At 38.8% G+C, this 13251-nt stretch overlaps 1 protein-coding gene across 1 annotated transcript in view; it reads left to right on the top strand.

Annotated features, from left to right (window-relative positions):
* The window catches only part of DNAH14 (dynein axonemal heavy chain 14), a 2550346-nt gene that overhangs the window by 2326791 nt on the left and 210304 nt on the right, over positions 1-13251 (top strand). The gene's annotated exons all lie outside the window — the stretch shown is intronic.

The raw sequence follows: 13251 nt of genomic DNA, 5'->3' as shown, positions 1-13251 counted from the left end.
ATTTCAGGAGCACTGATAAGGCCTGTCTGAAAAGGAATCCCTAAAGCCCTGGTTCTGTGGGCCTCCTCTGCCTCTAGGGAAATGTCTGACATTAACATTTCCTCCGCTGCCTCTGGAGGAATTGTCCCCTTGTAAATCCTGGAAAGGCCCCTGAGATTTATGGAACCACATCTTTTTACTACCTCTCTGATCTGTTGAGGAGTAGAAACTTTGATTCCAATGGCAGACAGAGTTTTTCATCTTTTTCACTGCAGTTAAGCATATCTTAGATGGCCCCAACAAAGAAGTGCCATCAAAAGGAGCATCAATAAAAAACATCTTAAAGGGCTTCACAAAGTCGCATAGCTGCATCCAGGCATGTCTTCTTATGGTAATACCTGAACCAGCAGGTCATGAGGTACATTCAGCTGTGTGAGAGAGATTAACCTCATCGACACATTTGAAATAGACAAAAGAGTGACCAGTTGAAAGGAAGTCCTTTTGAAGTTCTCAGCCGACATGGACTCAGAGAGAGTGTTTGATAATTCCTTAGTCAAATCTCTCTGCAGTCTAGTAAAATATGCCATATAGTTAAGTGACCTCAGAGCAAAGTTAGCTGAGGCAAATACTCACGTTCCAAATCTGTCCAGTGCTCTGGACTCCCTGTTCAAAGGGTGGAGAGAAGATCCTTGTTCTGTTAGATGTTTCTTAGTGGCTGCCCTCACCCCCATGGCATCAACTGGGACTCCTTTGTTCCAGTGAGGGTGGTCTGAAGGGGGAACTAAAAATTTGTCCCAGGCACTTGGGTATGGGCTTGACAGTGTCTGGCTCTTTCCATGCATGGCAGGAAACCAGATCAATAGGTTCATCCACCGGGGGAGGGTCACCAAGATGTAGACGGCCCAGCACCTAAAGTCTTCAGGAACACTGATTCCTCAGAAGAAGGAGTTTGGGATGGCCAGGCACCTTTCTGCTTAAGGATTTCTAGAATATCCCCAAAGGAGATGTCATCAGGTGGTGATCTGGGGGATCCTTCTCTCTAATCAAAATCAGTGTCTTCTGTGAAAGACTACATGGGAGAATCAGTGTGTCTCCTCTTACAAGTCCTCTTCCAAGGAACCTTTTCTGGAGGATGTTCAGAGGAGGTACTAGAAGATAGGAGGAGTTCCTCTTGTGGAACTGTCTGGAGACTAACTGGAACTAGCTGGCCCTGTGGAGTAGGTCTGATGGACTCAGAGCTTGGAGCCAGTGAGAAAAAGGGGATAGGGTCTGAGACAAGTGATGATGTTTCTCTACGAATAGAGAAAGCCCATTCTACCACTTTGAACACCAAGGGATCAGTAGAACCCCTTTCCTCCCCTTCGAGCTGAAACTTCTGAAGAAGGCAGGTCAGGGCCACCCCTGGATCTGAACATCAAGGGAAGAATTGGATCCGAGCTGTCCAGGGTCGAGGCTGTGAGAGGAAGTGACAGATCCAACAAATACAGAGCTGAACCCAACCCCTCAGATCCAACCCCAACATCTCATCTCTGAGACCTGCTCCAATCTGAGGGTATCAGAGCAGAACAAGTCAGGGAAATCGTTGGAGTGGAGGAAGGAACTATCCTCAGATCCAGTGCTGAAACTGTAAGATCTAGGATCCTGGGATTCTAAAACCATGGTCAGATTGGAGAGAGAGAAACAATCAACTTAGTAGGAACATTCATGGCTCCAGAAGGGGACAGAGATGGAAGAACCTTCATCTGGATATGAGCTCTGAGGAATTTACACATCATCCTATCCACATCTGCCTCTGACAGAGTTCTGGAAGACCTAGAAGATGACATGGAAGGGTGTCGAGAGTGTTTCTTCAGAGTCTGCTATAGGTGAGTAGGCAGAGAAAGGGAAACAGGCTTCACAATTTACTCTGGCATATGCCTTCTATGAGCTGAACTGGTTCTCAGATCCAAGGACTTAGGTTCCGAAGAAGAAGTAGATGTTAAGGTGGATATGGCAATAGGAGCTGTTAGATAGAAAGGGAGAAAAAAATACCAGCTATGGTATCGTAATGAAAATACGTGAAAAGGTAAGGAAACAAGGAATACCAACAATGATACAAAGACTACTCAAAGGTGAGCAGAAAGTCAAGAAAAGTGCAGAAAAATCCTAATGCCAGAGACCACTAAAAGGGAGGATATACTGTAGAAAGAAAACTAACAAGTTTTAAGAATAAGTATATCAAATTTAACTAGCAACTATTTGGAAGAAAAAAAACTGCTTACTATGCTCAAGAGCTGAACCTACATCTAACCACAATGACAGCAAATGAGATCTGAGGCAAGGGGGATGGAGTGAAGCATTATGGGTAAAGGGAGGAGCTTGAGAGCTGGATCTGAAATCTAGTATATGTGACCAAGTCAGATCTGAGGATCGGCTCCAAATCCATTAATGAGGAAGAATGAAAAGGACAACATCAAATCAGGAAGAATTAAATGCTTACAGGTCTGTGGTGTATGCCTTTTAATTACTTCATCATCAGTCTTTGTAGGGTAAATGGAATACAAACATAAAGTAGCATTAAGTGCATGGGGTGGAATGATAGGGTCCATTGTACACCAGAAAATTAGTAGACAAGGAATCTCAAGTGTGCAACTTCTGACAAAATTAAATTTAAAAATATTCAGATGCAGTCTGCCTGACAAGAATAGAGCATAGATTGTTATCTGCTCTATATTCCTGCAAGGGATAGGCATGTCCAGTGACTCTAGCAACCTGACCCAATTAGAACATTTTTTGTGAGAATTTAATATTGTTTGCATGTTCATTGTCTGGCACATTACTGGGCTCCTTTAGCTCAAACTGTGTTAGCAATAATGATGAAATCTTTGAAGGCAGAATTGGCTGAATAGTGACAGCATTATGTCAGTCAGTGGCTGTGAAACTGCTTCTTAGTGAAAGTGGCAAATGTCGTTTCTGAAGCTGTTTTGTAAGCATAGCCTAGATAATTGTCTGAGAAGCATACCAAACCAGGTACATATAAACAGTGAGTGATCACATATGGAATTCAGATGGTCTGTTCAGATGGCTATGTAGCAAATGTCTCAAGTAAAGATCAACAGCTACTTAATGAAACATTTCTTAGTAAAAATTTTTTGTTCATTCCCTCTGAAATGTTACAGTTGTGATACACTTGTTGGTTTTCTCACTGCATAACAACTAGCTAGATTGTGTTGAAAAAACTCTACAGCTAGGGAAAAGTTACTGGAGCTGTTGAAAACATGTATGCAAACTTATTTTCATAGCATGTACTTGTAATTTATTAAAAGAAAAATAAGGTATTGAATAAGAACAAAATTACTAGCTGCAACAGTGGTCCACAAATGTCAAAAATAATTTTTCTTACTTGGGTATTTCTATCCATTCATCCATAATTTCCTTTTTCCCTTTTAAAGCTTGAAAATAAAATGCTATATTGTCATTTTTTAATGATTCATTCACTCATTCATACATTCTCCAGTAATTCACTTAATTCAACTTAGGTGGAACTAATCTAGGCACTTAGCAGATGAAAGGCATAATAATGTGGCTAGACTGTTGCACTGGGGAGTGTACAAACATTACAATACTGAAGTAGCTGAGAAGCACTGGACATTTGAGCAACAAAGCATTACAGAGAATTATAAAGTCTATATCACATGACTACCCGTTACCTACAGTTGAAAACATAGATGGGAGAAAACCAGATATAGTAGTCCATGAAAAGAAGACAAAAGTAGCATTGATCTTTGAAATTGCTACATCCAGTGATTAGTGTCTAACATACAGAAAGACACAAAGTCATAAAATAGCAGAATTTACAGGCAGAAAGGAGGGCAATGTGGAAGAAGGATACCAAGACAGTTCTGATAGTAGTAGGAGCAATGGGTCTCTTAAAAAATAATTTACAGTATTTAAATATGCTACCAATACGTGCAACTCCATAAGAACTGCAGTAGTAGTCAATTCTGGGCATGTTGCAGGTGCTGTGAAGAGCACTTTTGGCTAACGACAAAAACTGAAACAAACTGATTTCATTAACTTTAATCATACTTTGACTTAGGCATGGAGTCCATTCCTGTCACAGTACCAGAAAAAAAATTTGGAGAAATTAAACATAGTGACCTTTATTATCAGTTGGGGGGTGCTTATCTTTTCACCCACAAGCCTGGCAAACCATAACCACAGATTTGTGGGTGCTAGACATTATCTCCAGAAGTTATTCTATACTGTTTTTCATATCCCCTGTCAAAAGGAAAAGAGTTCCCGATGTCCCACCCAGTCAATGGGAACATGCAGCAACACAGATCTCCAAGCTCCTAGAAAAAAGTCATCCAAACAGCCCCCAGTAGACCATATTGAGTCCAGAGACTACCCATGGTTATTTTTAGTACCAAAGAAAACAGGGGACCTCAGGCTCATTTTTGACCTGAGTCATTTAAATCAGTATGTCAAGCAGAGGAAATTCCAGATTGTGATGCTACAGTCCATTTTGCCTCTACTGAGACAAGACAATTGGATGTGCTTAATAGACCTCAAGGACACATATTATCATGTGAAGATAGAGAAGCAGTCAAAGAGATTTCTCTATTTCTGGCTGGGGGCCAACGACTATCAATTCAGAACACTGACCTTTGGACTCATCACAGACGATTCTGAACAACTTTCCCAGTGGCAGTTGCGACAGTGGATGCTTCCCTTCTAGGGTGAGGGGACATTTGGAAGGTAAGATAGTTCAAGGCATGTGATTACAATCAGAGGTCAATCATCACATCAGTGTTCTGGTGATATGAACAGTCCTCCTAGTGTTGCAGGCCTTTCAGGACATTCTCCCCAGAGGTGTAATTCAAGTACAGAAAGACAAAGTGTTGATAGTCTGGTACATCAACAAATGGAGAACCTTAACCAAATCTAGAATATTTAGGATTTTTGCTTGGAAATCTTTATACAGATATTTTTATATCCCAGGTAGACTCCAGAGAATTTTTCCTCAGGTAGACAGTAAGTGCTGGAGGTGTATCGGGGAAGAAAGAGGTAATTGGGAACATATTTCTGGGAGTGCGGTGAGTTGGCAGACTTTAAGGATTCCCTGCGGGATGCACTGTCAGAGGTATGATAAGAATCTGCATTGCCTAGACATGGTAAGGCCTTGCTGTGTCTAATTATGGTGGCTGCCAAAAAAACAATTACTAGAAAACCGAAATCAAAATCTAAACCAGCTATACTAAAAGTAGTGAATATAGTCACAGATAAAACAACTGGAATTGATATCTTTGGAAAAGGGTAGGAAGAAACTACATAGGAAAAAATGGGAATTGTGGGAATAATGCATACAGGGGAGGACGGTGGTGCAGCGGTTAGCATTGTCACCTCACAGCAAGAGGCTCTCCAGTTCGATCCTCAGCTGGGGTGCCTTCTGTGCGGAGTCTGCATGTCCTCCCTGTGGTCACGTGGGTTTCCTTCGGGTGCTCCGGTTTCCTCCCACATCCCAAAGACATGCTGTAGGTGGATTGGACACACTAAATTGGCCATAGGCATGAGTGTGTGCATGTGTGTGCCTTCTGTGGAAGGTTGGGCGCTGGGCTGGCAACTCGACACAGTAAAACTCCACTGCCAATCATGAGCAGATGGTGATCCGCTGTGGCGACCCCTAACCGGGAAAAAGACGAAAGAAGAAGAAGAAGGGAGGAATGAATCATGACTTAAATGAGCTATGTAATGTTTGACTGAAATGACTGGGTAGATTACAAGCGCTGTATAATATTTGCAGCTGGGAGTGTGCCAATATGGTTTGTGATGTAAAATAATTGCAACTAGGATTGTGATGGTGTGGTTTGTTTTCATTTATATACAGTCCATATATTTCTAGTTAATCACTGTATATTAATCAGATCAGACAATAGTAGTAGAAGTAGCGAACGTAAACTCATCAAGTCAAAAAGTAATAATAGAAAATATATAATTCTACAGCATTACTAAGTATTCGAAAGTAATCCAAACAAGGCAGGCAGTCTGTTTCCAGTCGAAAATCCTTTATTATGTACACAGACAAGCGATTCAAGTAAAACAAAAATAGAGTAATAATTTCCTCACAAGCTTTCTAAATATATATATACTTTTTATCAGGCATGGGAGTGGTTTATTGTGCTGTAAAACAAAGTGTTATTGGTACACATGAATTCACATCCCTTCTCCCATCAGTGTGACATTCGTGCTGGTCCTGCCCTACCTAGTAGCTGTCATAATAATATATAGCCCTAATGTACTTTAATGGTACATCTTATTTAACCAAATTATTAAGTCTGTGATTTTATATAAGGCAATATACTACATGACTGGAAATATATCAACCTTAGTTCATTTTGCGATCAAAAATTATATATAAATATATACATATACATTTTGCATGTAAAAATCAGTTTCTATTTTCATAACCTATTGTTAACAAAGATCGCTTTCGTCCTTCTAGACTTCTTCAGGTCTGTGTACAAGAACCCTAAAAACCTATATAATTGTATAATTAGTTAGTATTGATATTACCATCATTTTGAATAAAGTGGAAAAAAGAGAACCAGAAAAAAATAAAAAATATATATATGTATGATGATGGAAATAAAATATACACTTAAATTTCAAATGATTTAAAATGGTATTTGTAGAAAAAAAAATACAATTAGTCATGTAAACAGTGTGCCAATTTTCTAAGTTCCAGTGCACTTTTAATTGAACAGTAGTAGTTTAGTCCAGGCTTTCTAAAAGAATTCAGCTTTAATTACCACATGAGTTCCTGTATCTCCAGAATATTCGGGATGTCTCCTTCAAGATCACCCATGTCTATGCGATCCAGGATCTGGAACTTAAAACCTGTGTGTCTTTTATGAAGAGAAAGGTGTTTGGCTAGTGCATTATTTTTACATCCAGAGCGGATTTCTGACAGATGACATGAAATCCTTCACTTGAGTTTATTTACAGTCTTGCCCACATAGAATGCATCACATTCATTGCACTGTGCCCTGTAAATTACTTTTTTAGTGTTACAGTCACCCCCTGCACTGGTTTTAATGATCTTCTTTAAATAAGGGCAATAAAAACTATCACCTTGCTGTATAAATATACAAAATGTACAATTAGTTTCACATCTTTTAGTGCTTTTCTCACATGGTCTAGGTTTAAATTCAACAACATTTTTAATATTCCTGGCCTTTCTATAAACAAATGATGGGGCTTCACCTAAGATGTTAATCAGAAAAGGGTTTCCTGTGACAATGTCCCAGTTTTCTTCAATAATATTTTTGATACTGTGATAATTCTTTGGAGGTTTTTTAAGCAGTTTCCTGATATCCATCTCACATAAAAACCTCCAAAGAAAAAATTTTATAACTTAGCACAGGGAGAAAGAAAAGCATTGCTTGAGCTAGGCAATGATAAATCCAGGCGTGTAATGAAGGCAGACAAGGGAGGAGGTATACTTGTGACTTATACCACTAGCTACAACCAAAAGATAGAGAACATGCTGGAGGATAACAGATTTTATGAGTTATTTACCATGGATGACATAAAAAGAGCATATGATTTATGGAACACTAATCTCACCACATTATGGGAAAAAAAACTTATCACTGAAAATCTTTATAATTATTTATGGAGCCCATGCCCACGTTTACCTTACTTTTTTGGAATACCAAAGCCACACAAGAACAGAGAAGACCCACCTTATAGACCGGTGGTAGCAAGTGGAGGTTCCCTTACTGAAGCCACAGCCATTTACCTTGATTACTTGCTGAAACCTCTAGCAGAAAAAAATAAGTCATACATAAGAGAGTCAATGGATTTTTTGAAGAAAATAAAAAACATTACAGTGGAAGCTGACAGTATTTTGATAACTATTGATGTGGAATCCTTGTACACAGTGCTCCCTCACAATTACTGTATGACAGCAGCTATGGAGTCTTTTAAGAAACATAATCAGGGTACACAGGCACAACTGCAAAAGATAAGCAAGCTCATTAATCTTGTACTGGACTTCAATTTCTTTACTTTCAATGGCAAACACTACAAACAAAAACTGGTATAGCAATGGGGGCTGCCATGGCTCCCAGCATAGCTAACATAGCCCTGGGCAAATGGGAGGAGGACTTTGTGTTAAATAACACAGATTACATGCAGCATATCACATGCTATTTACGTTTTATTGACGATGTCTTTATTGTGTGGGAAGGTGACACCTTGCAGCTTGGAGATTTTATCACTTACCTCAATCAAACAACCCCCTTCCTGAAGTTTACCTCTTCCATAGCTGTACTTCAACCACTTTCTTAGATATGCAGATTTCCAAGGACATCAACAATAACAGAATCACCACTGATCTATTCAGAAAACCAACGAGGGTTAACTTATTACTCCACAGTAAAAGTCTACATCCTACAAAAAACAAGTATAATGTTGTGAAATCCCAAGGATATAGATTAGCTCGAATTACCACAGAGATGGAACCATTTTTGAGAAACCTGAACAACTTAGAGAATGATTTTCTAGTGAGAGGCTATGAAAGTCAGATGTTAAAAAACATCCTGGAACCCATTATTGAACTGAAAAGGACTGAAGCACCTTCACTCAACCTCCCCAGTAGAAAAATGTTAAGTAATCCCACAGAGAATAACAAATGCAAAAATAGCTGCATCCTGACATACACTTTGGATTATCACAGTATCAAAATATTATTGAAGAAAACTGGGACATTGTCACAGGAAACCCTTTTCTGATTAACATCTTAGGTGAAGCCCCATCATTTGTTTATAGAAAGGCCAGGAATATTAGACATTTTGTTGAATTTAAACCTAGACCATGTGAGAAAAGCACTAAAAGATGTGAAACTAATTGTACATTTTGTATATTTATACAGCAAGGTGATAGTTTTTATTGCCCTTATTTAAAGAAGATCATTAAAACCAGTGCAGGGGTGACTGTAACACTAAAAAAGTAATTTACAGGGCACAGTGCAATGAATGTGATGCATTCTATGTGGGCAAGACTGTAAATAAACTCAAGTGAAGGATTTCATGTCATCTGTCAGAAATCCGCTCTGGATGTAAAAATAATGCACTAGCCAAACACCTTTCTCTTCATAAAAGACACACAGGTTTTAAGTTCCAGATCCTGGATCGCATAGACATGGGTGATCTTGAAGGAGACATCCCGAATATTCTGGAGAAACAGGAACTCATGTGGCAATTAAAGCTGAATTCTTTTAGAAAGCCTGGACTAAACTACTACTGTTCAATTAAAAGTGCACTGGAACTTAGAAAATTGCCACACTGTTTACATGACTAATTGTATTTTTTTTTCTACAAATACCATTTTAAATCATTTGAAATTTAAGTGTATATTTTGTTTCCATCATCATACATATATTTTTTTATTTTTTCTGGTTCTCTTTTTTCCACTTTATTCAAAATGATGGTAATATCAATACTAACTAATTATACAATTATATAAGTTTTTAGGGTTCTTGTACACAGACCTGAAGAAGTCTAGAAGGACGAAAGCGATCTTTGTTAACAATAGGTTATGAAAATAGAAACTGATTTTTACATGCAAAATGTAATATGTATATATTTATATATAATTTTTGATCGCAAATTAACTAAAGTTGATATATTTCCAGCCATGTAGTATATTGCCTTATATAAAATCACAGACTTAATAATTTGGTTAAATAAGATGTACCATTAAAGTACATTAGGGCTATATATTATTATGACAGCTACTAGGTAGGGTAGGACCAGCTCGAATGTCACACTGATGGGGGAAGGGATGTGAATTTAACATGTGCACCAATAACACTTTGTTTTACAGTACAATAAACCACTCCCATGCCTGATAAAAAGTATATATATATTTAGAAAGCTCATGAGGAAATTATTACTCTAGTTTTGTTTTACTTGAATCGCTTGTCTGTGTACTTAATAAAGGATTTTCGACTGGAAACAGACTGCCTGCCTTGTTTGGATTACTTTCGAATACTTAGTAATGCTGTAGAATTATATATTTTCTATTATTACTTTTTGACTTAACGAGTTTACGTTCGCTACTTCTACTACTATTGTCTGATCTGATTAATATACAGTGATTAACTAGAAATATATGGACTGAAAATCTTCCACACAGAGAAGTTTCTTACATTGTTTTGTTTTTAGACCCACTACACTTTAGTGGGTTGTTTTGAGACTTCGGGGATACCACGGAGATTACTTGTTTTCATTTATATAAATGTATAATTGCCTATGTCATAAGTGATGGTTTAATAAAGATGTTTCTTGTGTAAAAAAAAGGGCAGGAATTGAATAATGTATGTAATGTTACTTAGGTTATATGATATATACAATATATGTGAAGTATAATGTTTGTAAACATGAACTTGTTAATGCAGTTTGATTACTTTTATATAACTCTAAATTTGCCTATGTCACAAGTGATAATTCAGTAAAGGTGTTAAAAAAACAGAGAGAACCTTGTCCTTAGCCCCTATGCCACAAAGCCATGCGAGTCTGGCAATGAATGATGTCTTCACAACTCTTTCTTTTAGCAATGCATATCCCAGTGTCATCCAATGTTCTAGCAGACCAATTGAGTAGATCTATCCTGATGCCTCACAAGTGATCCCTCAAGCCAACAGTGCTGAACTTGATCTTCAATCACTGAGGTCAGCCTTGCTGCAGTCTTTTTGTATTTCATCTAAGCCATAAGTGTAGTAGTTACTTTGCTGTAATGATTCCACAGGGACAGTTACCAAGGGATGCTCTGGTCCATAAATGGCCCCCGGGTCTCATTTATACCTTTTTCCCATTCTCTCTAATGAATAATTTATACAGAAAGCATGAATGTGCAAGGCCAACGTGATCCTCCTTGCCACTTTCTGGCCTCAGCAGACATGGTTTCCATTCCTGCGGCCTCTTCTAGTGCATCCTCCCTAGAGACTAGATCAGTATTGAGAGCTGTTGTCTCATATGTCTGGATTAACTCCCCCAGATCAGAAAACTATGACATTAACCTCTTGGCTCCTCCATTTCTAACAGTAGCCAGATATGCCAAGCTTTCCTCCTCAGTTGTTCAGATATTATCAGCTTGTCAGAAACAGGCTACCACCAAGTTATACCACAGGAAATGGAAAAGATTTTCGATTTGGGCATTATCCGAAGGTCTAGACCCCTTTTCAAGTTTTTATCAGAACTTTCTCATAATGGATTTAGTTACTCCACTATAAAGGTGCATCTAGTTTTCACATAGGCCAGAACAACTCTTCTATTGTCTCATTGAAGATTTCCAAAACTTTTTTAAAAGGACTTTCCTTCTTTGGCCACCAGTCCGAGATCCTGCTCTTCTTTGCGACATTCCTATTACGTTGCAAGCATTGACTCAGCTGCCATTTGAGCTGGCGGCTTCAATGGATTTGAGGTTTATATCTTAGAAAACAAATTTTCTTGTGGATATCACTTCAGCTAAGCTGATTTCAGAGATGTAAGCACTTTCCTGCAAACCTTCTTACTTGTTTTTTTCATAAGGATAGGATTTCACTGAGAATTAATGCTTCTTTCATACCTAAGGTGGCATCCAAAGCAAATGTGATTCAGACTATAAATCTACCAGTCTTTTCTCCATGATTTTCTAATAAAGGTGAATGCATACTTCATTTGTTGTATGTCCATCACCAACTCAGGTTCGGTCTTCACAGAACTAAGCCTTTTAGGAGGTCTGATCAGTATTTTGTGGCATTCAACAAATAAAAATTGAGCAAAGTGGTCGCTAAGGTTACTTTGTCTAAATGGTTATCAGAATGCATTACCTTTGTGTACAATAAAAAGGGTTTGTCCTTACAGTCTTAGCTGAAAGGTTATTCCTCAAGGGCTATGGCCACATCTGCAGCCTTTGCTAGCAAACTTCCTATTGATGATATCTGTGCAGCTGCTACTTGGTCAGCAATTCATACATTTGTGTTGCATTATAAGCTGGATGAACAATCAAGATCTTGCTCATTGTTTGTCTTCACCATTCTTAGGAATGTCCTTCCCTGATATCACCCGGGGCTATATGTGGAATCTGTTTCACAGTTAAATGGGATGAAACAGACAACACTGGATACAAATGTTATGTACATAACATAACGATAGATCCATGTTTTCTGATTTTTATCTGGTTCAACACCGCCCCATCTGCCCCTTGCAAAATTAGCACTAATATGACTCTGAAGACCTGCGGTGGTGGTGTTAAGGTAGCGTTGTCGCCTCACAGTAAGACGCTGTCCGGTTCAACTCTCAGCTAGAGCATCTTCTGCATGGAGACATGCGTGAATGGGCATACCTTCATTGAAGGTTGTGCGTCAGGGCTGGCAACTCGGCACGTAAAAATCAGCTGCCAATCATTAGTGGACCGGAGTTCCACTGTGGCGACCCCTAACCGGGAAAAGCCAAAAGACACAACAACAATAACAAGACTCTGATGACCTCAAACTTGGTACTCCCTGTCAATAAGCAGTCACCACTGCCAGTGATTTGTAGCGGGTTCCATTTATATGCTCGAAAGTCCTTTTACGCGAATACGAAAAGAGCGACACATATTGCGCGAACCACGAAAACACCGAATGTCCAAAAACTGCGAAATTCAAAATGTCGAAGTGTCATGGTTGGCCAGTCTGCAGTATAGCTCTGTAAGGTAAGTGTGCGATAGTTACGGACCTTAGGGTTAGGGAGCGGGTTAAGGTAAGTGCATAGATAGGTAATGTATATAAGGTTTAGTGTAGGGTTAGAATTAGGGTTTTGTTAAATGTATGTGTGTGGATTATTTTATTTTGTTTTGGTATATCTGTGTAGGGTAAGTGTGCGATAGTTACGGACCTTAGGGTTAGGGTGCAGGTTAAGGTAAGTGCATAGATAGTAATGTATGTAAGGCTTAGTGTAGGGATAGAAGTAGGGTTTTGGTGCTTTACTTTAGGGTTAGAAGTAGGGTTTTGGTTAGTGTATGTATGTGCTTTATTTATTTTGTTTGGGTAGGTAATGTGTAGTGGGAGGTGGAGTTGGCTGACTATGGGGATTCGACTGTTTGAATTTCACGGTTTAGTGCGTTCGGCATATTCGCAGTTCGCGCAATACGTGTTGGTGTTTTTGTATTCGCTTAACAGGATTTTCGCTAATATAATATAGACCCATCTGTAGCCATGTCATGGCCTGGTTCACATCATTTAGAAACTATCCAAAATAGCAC

Source organism: Protopterus annectens, chromosome 1.part2, assembly GCF_019279795.1.
Source record: "Protopterus annectens isolate FY-2018-M chromosome 1.part2, PAN1.0, whole genome shotgun sequence".
In the NCBI taxonomy this organism is placed as follows: Eukaryota; Metazoa; Chordata; order Ceratodontiformes; family Protopteridae; genus Protopterus; species Protopterus annectens.
Note: the sequence above shows the minus strand (reverse complement) of the source record. Positions and strands in the feature narration are given on the sequence as shown.